Source organism: Arachis hypogaea, chromosome 19, assembly GCF_003086295.3.
Source record: "Arachis hypogaea cultivar Tifrunner chromosome 19, arahy.Tifrunner.gnm2.J5K5, whole genome shotgun sequence".
Lineage (NCBI taxonomy): Eukaryota > Viridiplantae > Streptophyta > Magnoliopsida > Fabales > Fabaceae > Arachis > Arachis hypogaea.
This window is the reverse complement of record NC_092054.1, coordinates 86,382,825-86,399,603: the sequence shown is the minus strand read 5'-3', so window position 1 is coordinate 86,399,603 and position 16,779 is coordinate 86,382,825. Positions and strand designations below refer to the sequence as shown.

The 16,779-nt window shown below is 40.3% G+C and overlaps 3 non-coding genes across 3 annotated transcripts; 1 reads left to right on the top strand and 2 right to left on the bottom strand.

The window, feature by feature from the left end:
- Window positions 1-4,306: 4,306 nt before the first annotated feature.
- On the top strand, window positions 4,307-4,410 carry LOC112781450 (small nucleolar RNA R71). Its single transcript, XR_003192226.1, has one exon. It is a non-coding gene; the product is annotated as a small nucleolar RNA R71 (small nucleolar RNA).
- A 3,332-nt stretch (window positions 4,411-7,742) lies between these two features.
- Window positions 7,743-7,850, bottom strand: LOC112780786 (small nucleolar RNA R71). The gene has a single exon (XR_003191601.1). It is a non-coding gene; the product is annotated as a small nucleolar RNA R71 (small nucleolar RNA).
- Window positions 7,851-15,809: 7,959 nt separating this feature from the next.
- On the bottom strand, window positions 15,810-15,913 carry LOC112781086 (small nucleolar RNA R71). Its single transcript, XR_003191882.1, has one exon. It is a non-coding gene; the product is annotated as a small nucleolar RNA R71 (small nucleolar RNA).
- Window positions 15,914-16,779: the final 866 nt, after the last annotated feature.

Here is a 16,779-nt window from a genome sequence, read left to right as displayed (position 1 = left end):
CTCCAGTGGCAGATGGCAAGCTTTTCCATATACTAGTTGGTAAGGAGACATTCCAATTGGTGTTTTGAAAGCTGTCCTATATGCCCAAAGAGCATCATCTAGCTTAATCGACCAGTCCTTTCTTGAAGTTCCCACAGTTTTTTCCAGGATTCTTTTGAGTTCTCTGTTAGATATTTCGGCTTGCCCACTTGTCTGTGGATGGTATGGTGTGGCTACCCTGTGTTTGACTCCATATTTTAGGAGTAATGCCTCTAATGGTTTGTTGCAAAAGTGGCTTCCTCCATCACTGATGATTGCTCTTGGAACCCCAAAACGGCAAAAAATGTGTTTTCTGAGGAAGTTCATGACTACCTTATTATCATTGGTTGGAGTTGCTATTGCTTCAACCCATTTGGAGACATAATCTACTGCCACAAGAATGTAATTATTTGAGTATGAGGAGGGAAATGGTCCCATGAAATCTATCCCCCATACATCAAACAATTCAAGTTCCAGAATGAATTGTTGTGGCATTTCATTTCTTCTTGGCAGGTTCCCAGCTTTCTGGCATTCATGGCAGTGCTTCACTAATTCTTTTGCATCTTTGAAGATAGTAGGCCAATAAAAACCACACTGCAACACCTTAGCTGCTGTTCTTTCCCCTGCAAAGTGCCCTCCATAAGTGGAGCCATGGCAGTCCCATAAGACTTCCCTTCCTTCTTCCTCGAATATACATCTTCTGAGTATGCCATCGGAACATTTTTTGAACAAGTATGGTTCGTCCCAGATGAAGTATTTGGCATCATTTACCAATTTCTTCCTTTGATGTTTGTTAAATTCCAAAGGTAAACTCCCAGTGGCCTTGAAGTTTGCTATATCTGCAAACCAGGGTGCTTTGTGAATTATCATGAGTTGTTCATCAGGAAAGCACTCATTTACATGTGTGCTTTGTGTGCTTCCTTCTTCACATGGTATCCTTGATAAATGATCTGCCACCTTGTTCTCTACACCCTTCTTGTCTTTGATTTCAATGTCAAATTCCTGCAACAAAAGAACCCATCTAATAAGTCTCGGTTTAGATTCTTGTTTAGCAAGTAAATATTTTAAAGCTGAATTATCAGTGAAGACAATGACTTTAGATCCAATGAGATAAGATCTAAATTTTTCAAATGCAAAGACTATTGCCAAGAGTTCTTTTTCAGTGGTTGTGTAATTCCTTTGGTTAGCATTCAAGACTTTACTGGCATAATAAATCACATGTACCAAATTGTCTTTCCTTTGTCCTAACACTGCCCCAATAGCAAGGTCTGATGCATCACACATCAGTTCAAACGGTAAGTTCCAATCAGGTGGGGCAATGATAGGTGCAGAGGAAAGTTTTTGCTTCAAAAGTTCATAGGCTAGCATGCAATTTTTATCAAATACAAAGGGTGTATCAGAGACAAGCAAGTTACTCAAAGGTTTGGCTATTTTAGAAAAGTCTCTAATAAACCTTCTGTAAAAACCAGCGTGTCCCAAAAAGCTCCTAACTGCCTTGACATTACTTGGTGGAGGTAGTTTTTCAATGATTTCCACCTTAGCTCTGTCCACCTCCATGCCTCTATTAGAGATTTTGTGGCCAAGGACTATTCCTTCTGTGACCATGAAATGACACTTTTCCCAGTTTAATACTAGGTTAGTCTCTTGGCACCTCTTAAGCACCAAGGCAAGGTGGTGTAGGCAGCTGGGAAAAGAATCCCCAAACACAGAAAAATCGTCCATGAAGACCTCAATAAATTTTTCAATCATGTCCGAAAAGATGGACAGCATGCATCTTTGGAAAGTGGCAGGTGCATTGCACAATCCAAAGGGCATGCGTCTATAAGCAAAAACTCCATATGGACAAACAAATGATGTTTTCTCTTGATCACTAGGATCAACTACTATTTGGTTGTAGCCTGAATATCCATCCAAGAAGCAATAGTAAGCATGTCCGGCAAGCCTTTCAAGCATCTGATCCATGAATGGGAGTGGGAAATGATCTTTTCTGGTGGCTTCATTGAGCTTCCTGTAGTCTATGCACATCCTCCACCCAGTAACGGTTCTTGTGGGTATGAGTTCGTTTTTCTCATTTGGCACCACAGTTATGCCACCTTTCTTGGGAACTACATGGATGGGACTAACCCATGGGCTATCAGAAATGGGGTAGATTACCCCTGCCTGCCATAACTTCCTGACTTCCTTTTGTACCACTTCTTTCATGACGGGATTCAATCTTCTCTGAGCTTGAATGGAGGGTCTAGCATCTTCTTCTAACAAGATTTTATGCATGCATATGGATGAACTTATCCCCTTCAAATCAGCTAGGGTCCATCCAATGGCATCTTGATGAGTTTGCAGCACCTTGATCAATTCTTCTTCCTGTTCTTGGCTCAAGGCCGAGCTAATGATAACAGGGTGACTCTCATCACTACCCAAGTATGCATACTTGAGATTAGGGGGCAATGCTTTGAGCTCAGGTTTTGGTGCTTCCTTTTCTTCCTTCACTTTCTCTGGCCTGCTTAGCATGGTTGTGTCAGCACCCTTGATATCACTAACTTCAATATCCTTGGTGAACTCTTCCTCTGCCACTTCCTTTATTGTTTCCTCAAAAGTTTCTTGTACTGCAATGTCCACTACATCAACCCTCATGCATTCCCTTAGTGATTCTGATGGATAGCTCATTGCCTTGAATACATTAAACACCAATTTCTCATCATGGAGTCTAAGAGTGAGTTCACCCTTTTGTACATCTATGATGGCTCCAGCAGTAGCTAGGAAGGGTCTTCCCAGAATTATTGAAGCTTTGGCTTCTTCCTCCATATCTAACACCACAAAATCAGCAGGAAATATAAATTCTCCCACCTTCACCAACAAATCCTCAACTATCCCATGAGGGAATTTAAAAGTTCGATCTGCCAATTGGAGGGCCATTCTTGTTGGTTTGGCTTCTTCAATCTTCATTCTTCTCATCATTGTTAGCGACATCAAATTGATGCTGGCCCCTAAATCACACAAGGCCTTCTCCACCATGACTTCTCCTATAATGCAGGGGATTTGGAAACTGCCTGGGTCCTTCAATTTCTGAGGCAATTTGTGCTGAATGATGGCACTGCATTCTTCAGTTAACAACACAGTTTCCTCATTTCTCCAGCTTCTCTTCTTGGTCATTAATTCTTTTAAGAATTTTGCATAGAGTGGCATTTGCTCTATTGCCTCAGCAAAGGGAATGTTGATTTGAAGCTTCTTGAAAATCTCCAAGAACCTGGAGAATTGGCCATCCTTTTCACTTTTCATCAAACGTTGAGGATAAGGTGCTTTAGGTGCGTAAGGCTTCAAGACCTCTTTTTCTTTTTCTTTTGTTGCAAACGGTGTAACATATTGTCCTTGTTCTTTGTCTTTCACATTTTCCTTTGCTTCATCCTCTGTGGTTTCCCTTGAAATCTCCTTTAGATTCTTTCCACTTCTGAGGGTTATGGCCTTACATTCCTCCCTTGCAATAGCCTTGGCAGCATGAGAACCGCTTGTCCCAGGGGCTTGCTTAGTCAAATACAAAATTTGATTTTCTAGCTTCTGGATGGCAGCTCCTTGGTTTTGCAAGTTAGAATTTACTTCTTCCTTAAAAGCTTTCAATTCAATTATGTCTTGGCTCATGGTTGCAAGCATTCCTTCTATCCGGTTTAATTGATCTTGAAATTGTTGGTTCGGATTAGGTTGGGTATGTTGATTATTTTGGCCATGATATGATGATTGGGGGTAAGTGTTTTGTGTGGCTTGGTATGATCTTTGGTTAGAGTTTTGGTATGTGGAATTGTTATGTTGGTTGTGGTTGTAAGGTTTGTGGTTTTGTGGTTGGGTTTGTTGGTTTTCCCACCCAAAGTTTGGGTGGTTTCTCCAGCCTGGGTTGTAAGTGTTGGCATGTGGATCATATGATTGCCTTTGTTGGTTTCCCACATAGTTAACCTCATCCCATTCACCTCCTTCAATGCCTACTTCCTCTTGATCTTGTGTGTGTATTGCAGCCACTTGCTTTGTTTCTAATTGCCTGGTAAGCTCTGCTAGTTGCTTGGCAAACACCTTGTTTTGGGCTAGAATTGTATCAACCTGGTTCAGCTCCATGACTCCCTTAGTGTTGTGCCTTTCTGATGCATAGTAGTACTCATTCTCAGCCACTGTCTCGATCACTTCAATGGCCTCTTCCACAGTCTTTTTCCTGTTCAATGAACCTCCTGATGAATGGTCTACAGCCTTCCTTGATTCATAAGAGAGCCCATCATAGAAGATGTGCAGTTGCACCCAATCATGGAACATGTTTGGTGGGCATTTCCTTGTCAAGTCCTTGAATCTCTCCCATGCCTCGTAGAGAGTTTCACCATCTTGTTGTCTAAAAGTTTGAACCTCAGATCGAAGCCTATTGACCTTTTGTGGAGGGTAGAAACGTGCCAGAAACTTGCTTTCCACCTCATCCCATGTTGTTAGACTCCCCCTTGGGAATGATTCCAGCCACTTAGCTGCTTTGTCCCTAAGTGAGAATGGGAACAAAAGCAGTTTATAGGCATCTTCCTGGACTCCATTGGACTTCACAGTGTCACAAATTCTCAGGAATTTTGTGAGATGTTGGTTTGGGTCTTCATTAGCACTTCCTCCAAAGGAACAATGATTTTCCACAAGTGATATTAGCTGTGGCTTGAGCTCAAAATTGTTGGCCTGAATGGGTGGTTTCTGGATGCTACTACCACAATTCCCAGAGGTTGGGTTTATGTATGAACTAAGAACCCTCCTCTCAGGGATGGCATTGTTTCCATCAGCTCTCTCATGGTTGTGAACTTCTCTATCCATGTTGAGATCTAAAGCTTCCTCAAAATTGTCCTCAGATTCTCCTTCAGATTCCTCTTCTCCCACTACTCTCTTCCCTCTTGCTTCCCTTCTAAGTCTATGAAGGGTCCTCTCTGGTTCGGTATATGGAGGAGTTGATGTCTCTCCTCTTCTACCTGTCATACAAGAACACAGCTCAAACACAAACAAGTGAAATACTCTTGGTTAATGGAAGAGTATGGTTAGCTCAATTGAGGAATTAATTCAAACAGTTAGTGAGTCAGTGAGTTAGTTGCATGAATTTAAAGGCATAAAGAAGGAAAGCATGTAACCAAGTGCAGAAATTAAAATTCGACAAGTATCTAGAACAGAATTAACAAAGCAAGAGAAAATTGCTCAATCTAGTTAGCTTCCAATTTGAGAATTGTCAATCGAAAACCAATCCCCGGCAACGGCGCCATAAACTTGATGCGCATAAACGTGTTATGCTACGATTTAGGAAATTGCACGATCGGCAAAATTCCTTCCGGCAAGTGCACTGGTTATCGTCGTCAAGTAAAAACTCACAATAGAGTGAGGTCGAATCCCACAAGGATTGGTTGAGTGAGCAATTCGGATTAGAAGTGTGTTCTAGTTGAGCGGAATCAAGATTTGAGATGAGAATTGCGGAATGTAAAATTGGCGGGAAAAGTAAATGACAAGAAAATTAAATGGCTGAATCTTAAATTGCATGAATTAAAGAGCAGAATGTAAATTGCTGAAATTAAAAGGGAATGGGGATGATTGCAAGAATTGAATTACAGAATGTAAAGAGAAAGTGGAAATCAGAAATGGGGAATTCATTGGGTTTAGGAGATATTGAAATCTCCGAATCAAAACATGTATATCTCTTCCTCAACCAATGCATTCATTGAATTTTGCTTGGCAATCTTATATGATTGGATCCCAATTCCTTGGCTCACCAATGCTCTCTAAAAACAAACAAATTCCCAATCCCTTGGTTTAAATGTTCATAAGAAGAGATGATGCTTGATCACTGATTATACCACACAATTTCATGAACCACAATTTGGTAGGATTACATGTCACAATATCCATCCAAACCCCAATCCAATCCACTGTGAGAAAGCTTCTCTAGCATGAACCCTCCATTCCTTTCCCAAGGCTCCGAAGGATTCCAAGTATGAGTAGTTTCTTTCCCAAGACAACTACTCAATGGAATTAGATCGAGAAGCTTTCTAACAAAATTCAAGAGAAAAGATTGAAGAAGAAGATAAACTATTATTGATTCATTGAATTACAATAGAGCTCCCTAACCCAATGAAAGGGGGTTTAGTGAATCATAGCTCTGAATTCAATTACAAAGAAAAGGAAAACTAGCTAAAAGTGAAGTAAAAAGTCCCTCTAACTTAACTTCTATCCTATTTATACACTTTCTATATTGAGCTTCAGTTGTGCTTCTTGGGCTTTGAGGCCTCTCCTTGCCTTCCTTTTGCCTTGGGTTTATGATCCATAATCTTGATGAGGTTGTTGATCCAAATCCTGTAACATTTATTGAGCCAACTTAGTGATAATCAAATAATGACACATGACTCAATAAATTGAGATTTCAAACTCATCAATCCTTCAGGCCCAATCCCATAAACCATGATATTCAATTGGGTTTCATACCAAAGTAAGTTTAAGTTAATATTTGTGCTCAAAGACTAACTTAAATCACAATATTTTTGGCCCAGAAACCTTTTTCAAGAGTGGCGTTTAAGTTGTAGTTTAAGCTTAAACTGCAGCTTAAACGCCAGACACTTCCAGTGAGGCCTTTTGAAGAAGCACGTTTAAGCTTCAGTTAAGGTTAAACTGAAGCTTAAACGTGGAAATGGAAGAAGGTAGCCCTGGAGAGTCATGTAGTCGAACACGTTTAAGCTTCAGTTTAAGGTTAAACTGAAGCTTAAACGTGGGGATAGGAAGGGCAGCCCTGGAGGTCGAACACGTTTAACCTCCAGTTTGAGGTCAAACTGGAGGTTAAACGTGGAAAAGGGTGGAGGCATACTGGAGGTCGAACACGTTTAACCTCCAGTTTGAGGTCAAACTGGAGGTTAAACGTGGAAGCTTAGAATGGTGGCACTGGAGGTGTCGAACACGTTTAACCTCCAGTTTGAGGTCAAACTGGAGGTTAAACGTGGAGATGGAGAGAGCAACCCTGGAGTGGAAAAGCTATCGAACACGTTTAAGCTCCAGTTTGAGTCAAACTGGAGCTTAAACGTGGAATGGCTCCCTGGTACTCTTCCTGGTTCTGGCGTTTAACCTCCAGTTTGAGGTCAAACTGGAGGTTAAACGTGGAACTCCTCCCTGGGTGGCATACTCATTCTGGCGTTTAACCTCCAGTTTGAGGTCAAACTGGAGGTTAAACTTCAATCCCAGCATTTCTTATCCTTCATGATTTTGGCGTTTAAGCTCCAGTTTAGGCTTCAACTAGAACTTAAACTCCACATGTGATATTCAAGCTTCCTTTATTGATTTTGTTGCTTCCTTGCTTAGCCTCTTCTTCCCTGAAATCATCCAAACAATTGCATCAAAGTCTTGCAAAATTTCATGAGAAATCTTTCATTCATAGCATTTAAGTAATATAACTAAAACTCATGGAATTTGCATCAAAATCATATTGTTTGGATGGTTCATTACTTTGTTCTTCATTTAACCATTTTTGGTTACTTTAAGCTCAAGAAAATGCATAAAACAACTAAAACTAACAGAAAAATGCTAGTGAAACTAGCCTATGATGCCTTGGCATCAACAGGCTCATGCTTTTCCCTTTTGCTATAAGAGACAGAGCTAGATTATGGTTGGATTCTCAACCCAAAGACAGCCTGAACTCTTGGGATAAGGTGGTCACGGCTTTCTTAGCCAAGTACTTTCCTCCTCAAAAGCTGAGCAAGCTTAGAGCTGATGTTCAAACCTTCAGACAGAAAGAAGGTGAATCCCTCTATGATGCTTGGGAAAGATACAAGCAGTTGACCAAAAAGTGTCCTTCTGACATGCTTTCAGAATGGACCATCCTGGATATATTCTATGATGGTTTATCTGAGATATCAAAGATGTCACTGGACACTTCTGCAGGTGGATCCATTCACCTAAAGAAAACGCCTGCAGAAGCTCAAGAACTCATTGACATGGTTGCTAATAACCAGTTCATGTACACTTCTGAAAGGAATCCTATGAATAATGGGACGCCTATGAAGAAGGGAGTTCTTGAAGTTAATACTCTGAATGCCATATTGGCTCAGAATAAAATATTGACTCAGCAAGTCAATATGATCTCTCAGAGTCTGCATGGAATGCAAGCTGCATCCAACAGTACTCAAGAGGCTTCTTATGAAGAAGAAACTTATGATCCTGAGAACCCTGCAATAGCAGAGGTGAATTACTTAGGTGAACCTTATGGAAACACATATAACTCATCATGGAGAAATCATCCAAATTTCTCATGGAAGGATCAAAAGCCTCAACAAGGCTTTAACAATGGTGGAAGAAACAGGTTTAACAATAATAAACCTTTTTCATCATCCACTCAGCAACAGACAGAGAACTCTGAACAAAATACTTCTAATTTAGCAAACTTAGTCTCTGATCTGTCCAAGGCCACTATAAGTTTCATGAATGAAACAAGATCTTCCATTAGAAATTTGGAAGCACAAGTGGGCCAGCTGAGTAAAAGGATCACTGAAATCCCTCCCAGTACTCTCCCAAGCAATACAGAAGAGAATCCAAAAGGAGAGTGCAAGGCCATTGACATAAGCAAAATGGCCGAACCCAATGAGGGAGAGAAGGATGTGAATCCCAAGGAGGAAGACCTCCTGGGACATCCAGTGGTCAATAAGGAGCTTCCCTCTGAGGAACCAAAGGACTCTGAGGCTCATCTAGAGACCATAGAGATTCCATTGAACCTCCTTATGCCCTTCATGAGCTCTGATGAGTATTCCTCTTCTGAAGAAAATGAGGATGTTACTGAAGAGAAAACTGCCAAGTTTCTTAGTGCAATCATGAAGCTGAATGCCAAATTATTTGGCATTGATACTTGGGAAGTTGAACCTCCCTTGTTCATTAATGAACTGAGTGATCTGGATCAACTGACATTGCCTCAGAAGAGACAGGATCCTGGAAAGTTCATAATACCCTGTACCATAGGCACTATGATCTTTAAGGCTCTGTGTGACCTTGGTTCAGGAATAAACCTCATGCCCCTCTCTGTAATAGAGAAATTGGGAATCTATGGGGTGCAAGCTGCTAAAATCTCATTAGAGATGGCAGACAGTTCAAGAAAACAGGCTTATGGACAAGTAGAGGACGTGTTAGTAAAGGTTGAAGGCCTTTACATCCCTGCTGATTTCATAGTCCTGGATACAGGAAAGGAAGAGGATGAATCCATCATCCTAGGAAGACCTTTCCTGGGCACAGCAAGAGCTGTGATTGATGTTGACAGAGGTGAAATAGTCCTTCAATGGAATGAGGACTCCCTTGTGTTTAAAACTCAAGGATCTCCCTCTGCAACCATGGAGAGGAAGCAGAAAAAGCTTCTCTCAAAGCAGAGTCAACCAGAGCCCCCACAATCAAACTCTAAGTTTGGTGTTGGGAGGCCACAACCAAACTCTAAGTTTGGTGTTGAACTCCCATATCCAAACTCTAAGTTTGGTGTTGGAGAGTCTCAACAAAGCTCTGCACATCTGTGAGGCTCCATGAGAGCCCACTGTCAAGCTATTGACATTAAAGAAGCGCTTGTTGGGAGGCAACCCAATTTTTATTTATCTAACTATATTTTCCTTAGTTATATGTCTTTGTAGGTTCATGATCATGTGGAGTCATAAAATAAATATAAAAATTGAAAACGGAATCAAAAACAGCAGAAGAAAAATCACACCCTGGAGGAGCATCTGTCTGGCGTTCAGCGCCAGAACAGAGCATGGTTCTGGCGCTGAACGCCCAAAATGGGCAGCTTCTGGGCGCTGAACGACAGAACAGGCATGGTTCTGGCGTTCAACGCCAGAAATGGCACACAAATGGGTGTTGAACGCCCAAAATGGCCACTAACCTGGCGCTGAACGCCCAGAGTTGGGTGCAAAGGCATTTTTACATGCCTAATGGGTGCAGGGATGTAAATCCTTGAACACCTCAGGATCTGTGGACCCCACAGGATCCACTCAGGATCTGTGGACCCCACAGGATCTCCACCTACCTCCACTCACTTCTTCTCACCACTTTCTTTCACACAACCCCATAAACACTCTTCCCCAAAAACCCTTCACCAATCACCTCAAACTCTCTTCCCCATCACCTTTTCACCACTCACATCCATCCACTCTTCCCCATAAACCTACCTCATAAACTCCACCTACCTTCAAAATTCAAAACCAATTTCCCACCCAAACCCACCCATATGGCCGAACCTTAACCCCCCTCCCTTCCCTATATAAAGCCCTCCATTCTTCATCAAATTCACACAACACACCCCTCTACACCCTTCTTGGCCGAATCACTCCCTCTCTCTCTCCATATTTCTTCTTCTTCTTCTTCTATTCTTTTGTTTATTGCTCGAAGACGAGCAATATTCTAAGTTTGGTGTGGTAAAAGCATAAGCTTTTTGGTTTTTCCATTACCATTGATGGCACCTAAGACCGGAGAATCCTCTAGAAAGGGGAAAGTGAAGATAAAAGCTTCCACATCCGAGTCATGGGAGATGGAAAAGTTCATCTCCAAAGCCCATCAAGACCACTTCTATGATGTTGTGGCCAAGAAGAAGGTGATCCCTGAGGTCCCTTTCAAACTCAAAAGAAATGGGTATCCAGAGATCCGACATGAAATTCAAAGAAGAGGTTGGGAAGTTCTAACAAATCCCATCCAACAAGTCGGCATCCTAATGGTTCAAGAGTTCTATGCTAATGCATGGATCACCAAGAACCATGATCAAAGTAAGAACCCAGATCCAAAGAACTATGTTATAATGGTTCGGGGGAAATACTTAGATTTTAGTCCGGAGAATGTGAGGTTGGCGTTCAACTTGCTAAACATGGAAGAGAACGCACGCCCCTACACAAGGAGAGTCAACTTTGATCAAAGGTTCGACCAAGTCCTTATGGACATATGTGTAGAAGGAGCACAATGGAAGATTGACTCCAAAGGCAAGCCGGTTCAACTAAGAAGATTGGACCTCAAGCCTATAGCTAGAGGATGGTTGGAGTTCATTCAATGCTCAATCATTCCCACTAGCAACCGGTCTGAAGTTAGTATAGACCGGGCCATCATGATCCATAGCATCATGATTGGAGAAGAGGTGGAAGTTCATGAGATTATACCTCAAGAACTCTACAAGGTGGTTGACAAGTCCTCCACTATGGCAAGGTTAGCCTTTCCTCACCTCATTTGCCACCTATGCAATTCAGCTGGGATTGACATAGAGGGAGATATCCTCATTAAAGAGGACAAGCCCATCACTAAGAAAAAGATGGAGCAAGCAAGAGAGCCCATTCATGGAGCTCAAGAGGCGTATGAAGCTCATCACCATGAGATCCCGGAGATGCCTCAAATGCACTTTCCTCCACAAAACTATTGGGAGCAGATCAACACCTCCCTAGGAGAATTGAGTTCCAATATGGGACAACTAAGGGTGGAACATCAAGAGTACTCCATCATGCTTCATGAAATAAGAGAAGATCAAAAAGTAATGAGGGAGGAGCAACAAAGACAAGGAAGAGACATAGAAGAGCTCAAGGACATCATTGGTTCCTCAAGAAGGAAACGCCACCATCACTAAGGTGGATTCATTCCTTGTTCTTATTTCTTCTGTTTTTCATTTTCTATGTTGTGTGCTTATCCATGTTTGTGTCTTCATTATATGATCATTAGTAGTTAGTAACTTTGTCTTAAAGTTATGAATGTCCTATGAATCCATGATGAGCGGATAATTTATACGCTTTTTGGCATTGTTTTTAGTATGTTTTTAGTAGGATCTAGTTACTTTTAGGGATGTTTTTAATAGATTTTGTGTTAAATTCACATTTCTGGACTTTACTATGAGTTTGTGTGTTTTTCTGTGATTTCAGGTATTTTCTGGCTGAAATTGAGGGACTTGAGCAGAAATCAGATTCAGAGGTTGAAAAAGGACTGCTGATGCTGTTGGATTCTGACCTCCCTGCACTCAAAGTGGATATTCTGGAGCTACAGAACTCGACATGGCGCGCTTCCAATTGCGTTGGAAAGTAGACATCCAGGGCTTTCCAGCAATATATAATAGTCCATACTTTGGCCAAGAATTGACGACGTAAACTGGCGTTCAACGCCAGCCTTCTGTCCAAACCTGGCGTCCAGCGCCAGAAAAGGATCCAAAACCAGAGTTGAACGCCCAAAATGGCACAAAAACTGGCGTTCAACTCCACAATTGGCCTCTGCACGTGCAACACTCAGGATCAGCCCAAACACACACCAAGTGGGCCCCGGAAGTGGATTTATGCATCAATTACTTACTCATGTAAACTCTAGTAGCTAGTTTATTATAAATAGGACCTTTTACTATTGTATTAGGCATCTTTTGGACGCCTGGTTCTTAGATCAGAGGGGCTGGCCTCTCGGCCATGCCTGGACCTTCACTTATGTATTTTCATACGGTAGAGTTTCTACACTCCATAGATTAAGATGTGGAGCTCTGCTGTTCCTCAAAGATTAATGCAAAGTACTACTGTTTTCTATTCAATTCATCTTATTACGCTTCTAAGATATCCATTCGCACCCAAGAACGTGATGAAGGTGATGATTATGTGTGACGCTCATCATCCTTCTTCCTTATGAACGCGTGCCTGACAAACACTTCTGTTCTACATGAAATAAGCTAGAATGAGTATCTCTTAGATCTCCTAACCAGAATCTTCGTGGCGTAAGCTAGAATGATGGCGGCATTCAAGAGAATCCGGAAGGTCTAAACCTTGTCTGTGGTATTCTGAGTAGGATTCAATGATTGAATAACTGTGACGAGCTTCAAACTCGCGAGTGCTGGGCGTTAGTGACAGACGCAAAAGGAGGGTGAATCCTACTCCAGCATGATCGGGAACCGACAGATGAATAGCCGTGCCGTGACAGGGTGCGTGAGCATATTATTCACTGAGTGGAGGGGATGTAGCCACTGACAACGGTGATGCCCTTGCATAAAGCCAGCCATGGAAAGGAGTAAGACTGATTGGATGAAGATAGCAGGAAAGCAGAGGTTTAGAGGAACGAAAAGCATCTCCATTCGCTTATCTGAAATTCTTACCAATGATTTACATAAGTATTTCTATCCCTATTTTATTATATCATATTCGAAAACACCATTATCACTTTATATCTGCCTGACTGAGATTTACAAGGTGACCATAGCTTGCTTCATACCAAGAATCTCCGTGGGATTCGACCCTTACTCACGTAAGGTATTACTTGGACGACCCAGTGCACTTGCTGGTTAGTTGTATCGAAGTTGTGACAATTATGAATTAAGATCAAAGCACCAAGCTTTGGAGCCATTACCAGGGATTGTTTGAGCCTGGACATCACAATTTCGTGCACCAAGTTTTTGGCGCCGTTGCCGGGGATTGTTTGTGTATGGACAACTGACGGTTCATCTTGTTGCTCAGATTGGGTAACTTTCTTTTCGTTTTCTTTTCAAAAATCTTTCAAAAATATTTTCAAAAATCTCTCATCTGTTTTCGAAAAAAAAAAATAAATAAATAAAAATGTTTTCAAAAATTTATTCAAAATTTTTAAGAATGAATTCTAGTGTTTCATGAAGCATGTGAAGCCTGGCTGGCTGTAAAGCCATGTCTAGATTCATTTGGACTGAGGCTTGCAATTTGTTATCAAGAGCAACTTAGTTGTTGCTCATCCACCTGCTGCTGATCCATGATCACCTGCTGAAGCTTGGCTGGCCATTGGCCATGTCTAGTGTTTTGGACTGGAGCTTTCTTTGAAGGCTTGGCTGGCTAGTGAGCCATGTCTAATTCCTGGACTGAAGCTTTAGACTAACATGGCAAGATTCCTGGAATTCATATTAAAAATTTTGGAATCCTTATTTTCCCTCTTCATATAATTTTCGAAAAAAAAATTCCAAAAAAATTAGAAAATCATAAAAATAAAAAAATATTTTGTGAGTCTTGAGTCGTATCATAAGTTTGGTGTCAATTGCATGTGCATCTTGCATTTTTCGAAAATTTCATGCATTCATGGTGTTCTTCATGATCTTCAAGTTGTTCTTGGTAAGTCTTCTTGTTTGATCTTGATGATTTTTTGTTTTGTGTCTTTTCATGTTTATCATATGCATTCTTGAATTCTTAGTGTCCAAGCATTAAAGAATTCTAAGTTTGGTGTCTTGCATGTTTTCTTTGCATAAAAAATTTTTCAAAAATATGTTCTTGATGTTCATCATGATCTTCATAGTGTTCTTGGTGTTCATCTTGACATTCATAGCATTCTTGCATGCATTCATTGTTTTGATCATAAAAATTTCAAAAATAAAAAATATATCTTTCCTTTTTTTTCTCTCATCAAATTCGAAAATTTGAGTTGACTTTTTCAAAAATTTTTAAAAATCAAGTTGTTTCTTATGAGTCAAATCAAATTTTCAATTTGAAAATCTTATCTTTTTCAAAATCTTTTTCAAAAATCAAATCTTTTTCAAAAATTCTTAGTTATTTTCGAAAATTTCAAAAATATTTTTCAAAAATCTTTTTCTTATTTTTATACCAAATTTTCGAAAATAACATAATCAATTAATGTTTTGATTCAAAAATTTGAAGTTTGTTACTTGCTTGTTAAGAAAGATTCAAACTTTAAGTTCTAGAATCATATCTTGTGATTTCTTGTAAATCAAGTCATTAATTGTGATTTTAAAAATCAAATCTTTTTTCAAAAACTAATTTCTATCATATCTTTTCAAAAATATCTTCTCATCTTATCTTTTTCAAAAATATCTTTTCAAAATATCTTTTCTAACTTCCTAACTTCCTATCTTTTCAAAATTTGTTTCAACTAACTAACTAACTTTTTGTTTGTTTCTTAACTTTTTCAAAACCACCTAACTAACTCTCTCTCTCTAATTTTCGAAAATATCTCCCCTCTTTTTCAAAATTTCTTTTTAATTTATTAATTATTTTAATTTTTAAATCTTAATTTTCGAAAATTTCTAACATTTTTCAAAAACCATTTTTCAAAAATCACTAACTCTTTTTCAAAATATTTTTCGAAAATTATCCCTCCCCCATCTCATTCTATTTATTCACTCATATCCTAACATCTAATCTCACATCTCTTCCATCCGTACAGTTGTGTTTCTTCCTTTACATCACATCCTTTATCTCCCCCTCTTCTTCTACTCACACAGGGATCCCTATACTGTGATATAAAGGATCTCTATTATTATTATTATTTTTCTGTGCCCTCTTCTTTGTCATATGAGCAGGAGCAAGGATAAGAACATTCTTGTGGAAGCAGATCCAGAACCTGAAAGGACTCTGAAGAAAAAATTAAGAGAAGCTAAAATACAACAATCCAGAAATAACCTTTCAGAAATTTTCGAACAGGAAGAGGAGATGGCAGCCGAAAATAATAATAATGTAAGGAAGATGCTTGGTGACTTTACTGCACCTAATTCCAATTTACATGGAAGAAGCATCTCCATTCCTGCCATTGGAGCAAACAACTTTGAGCTGAAACCTCAATTAGTTTCTCTGATGCAGCAGAACTGCAAGTTTCATGGACTTCCATCTGAAGATCCTTTTCAGTTCTTAACTGAATTCTTGCAGATATGTGATACTGTTAAGACTAATGGAGTAGATCCTGAAGTCTACAGGCTCATGCTTTTCCCTTTTGCTGTAAGAGACAGAGCTAGATTATGGTTGGATTCTCAACCCAAAGATAGCCTGAACTCTTGGGATAAGCTGGTCACGGCTTTCTTAGCCAAGTACTTTCCTCCTCAAAAGCTGAGCAAGCTTAGAGCTGATGTTCAAACCTTCAGACAGAAAGAAGGTGAATCCCTCTATGAAGCTTGGGAAAGATACAAACAGTTGACCAAAAAGTGTCCTTCTGACATGCTCTCAGAATGGACCATCCTGGATATATTCTATGATGGTCTGTCTGAGTTATCTAAGATGTCATTGGATACTTCTGCAGGTGGATCCATTCACCTAAAGAAAACGCCTGCAGAAGCTCAAGAACTCATTGACATGGTTGCTGATAACCAGTTCATGTACACTTCTGAAAGGAATCCTGTGAATAATGGGACGCCTATGAAGAAGGGAGTTCTTGAAGTTGATGCTCTGAATGCCATATTGGCTCAGAATAAAATATTGACTCAGCAAGTCAATATGATCTCTCAGAGTCTGCATGGAATGCAAGCTGCATCCAACAGTACTCAAGAGGCATCTTCTGAAGAAGAAGCCTATGATCCTGAGAACCCTGCAATAGCAGAGGTGAACTACTTAGGTGAACCTTATGGAAACACCTATAACTCAACATGGAGAAATCATCCAAATTTCTCATGGAAGGATCAAAAGCCCCAACAAGGCTTTAATAATGGTGGAAGAAACAGGTTTAGCAATAGCAAGCCTTTTCCATCATCAACTCAGCAACAGACAGAGAACTCTGAACAAAATGCTTCTAATTTAGCAAATCTAGTCTCTGATCTATCTAAGGCCACTGTAAGTTTCATGAATGAAACAAGGTCTTCCATTAGAAATCTGGAAGCACAAGTGGGCCAGCTGAGTAAAAGGATCACTGAAATCCCTCCTAGTACTCTCCCAAGCAATACAGAAGAGAATCCAAAAGGAGAGTGCAAGGCCATTGACATAAGCGCCATGGCCGAACCTGTGAGGACAGGAGAGGACGTGAATCCCAAGGAGGAAGACCTCCAGGGACGTCCAGTGATCAATAAGGAGCTTCCCTCTGGGGAACCAAAGG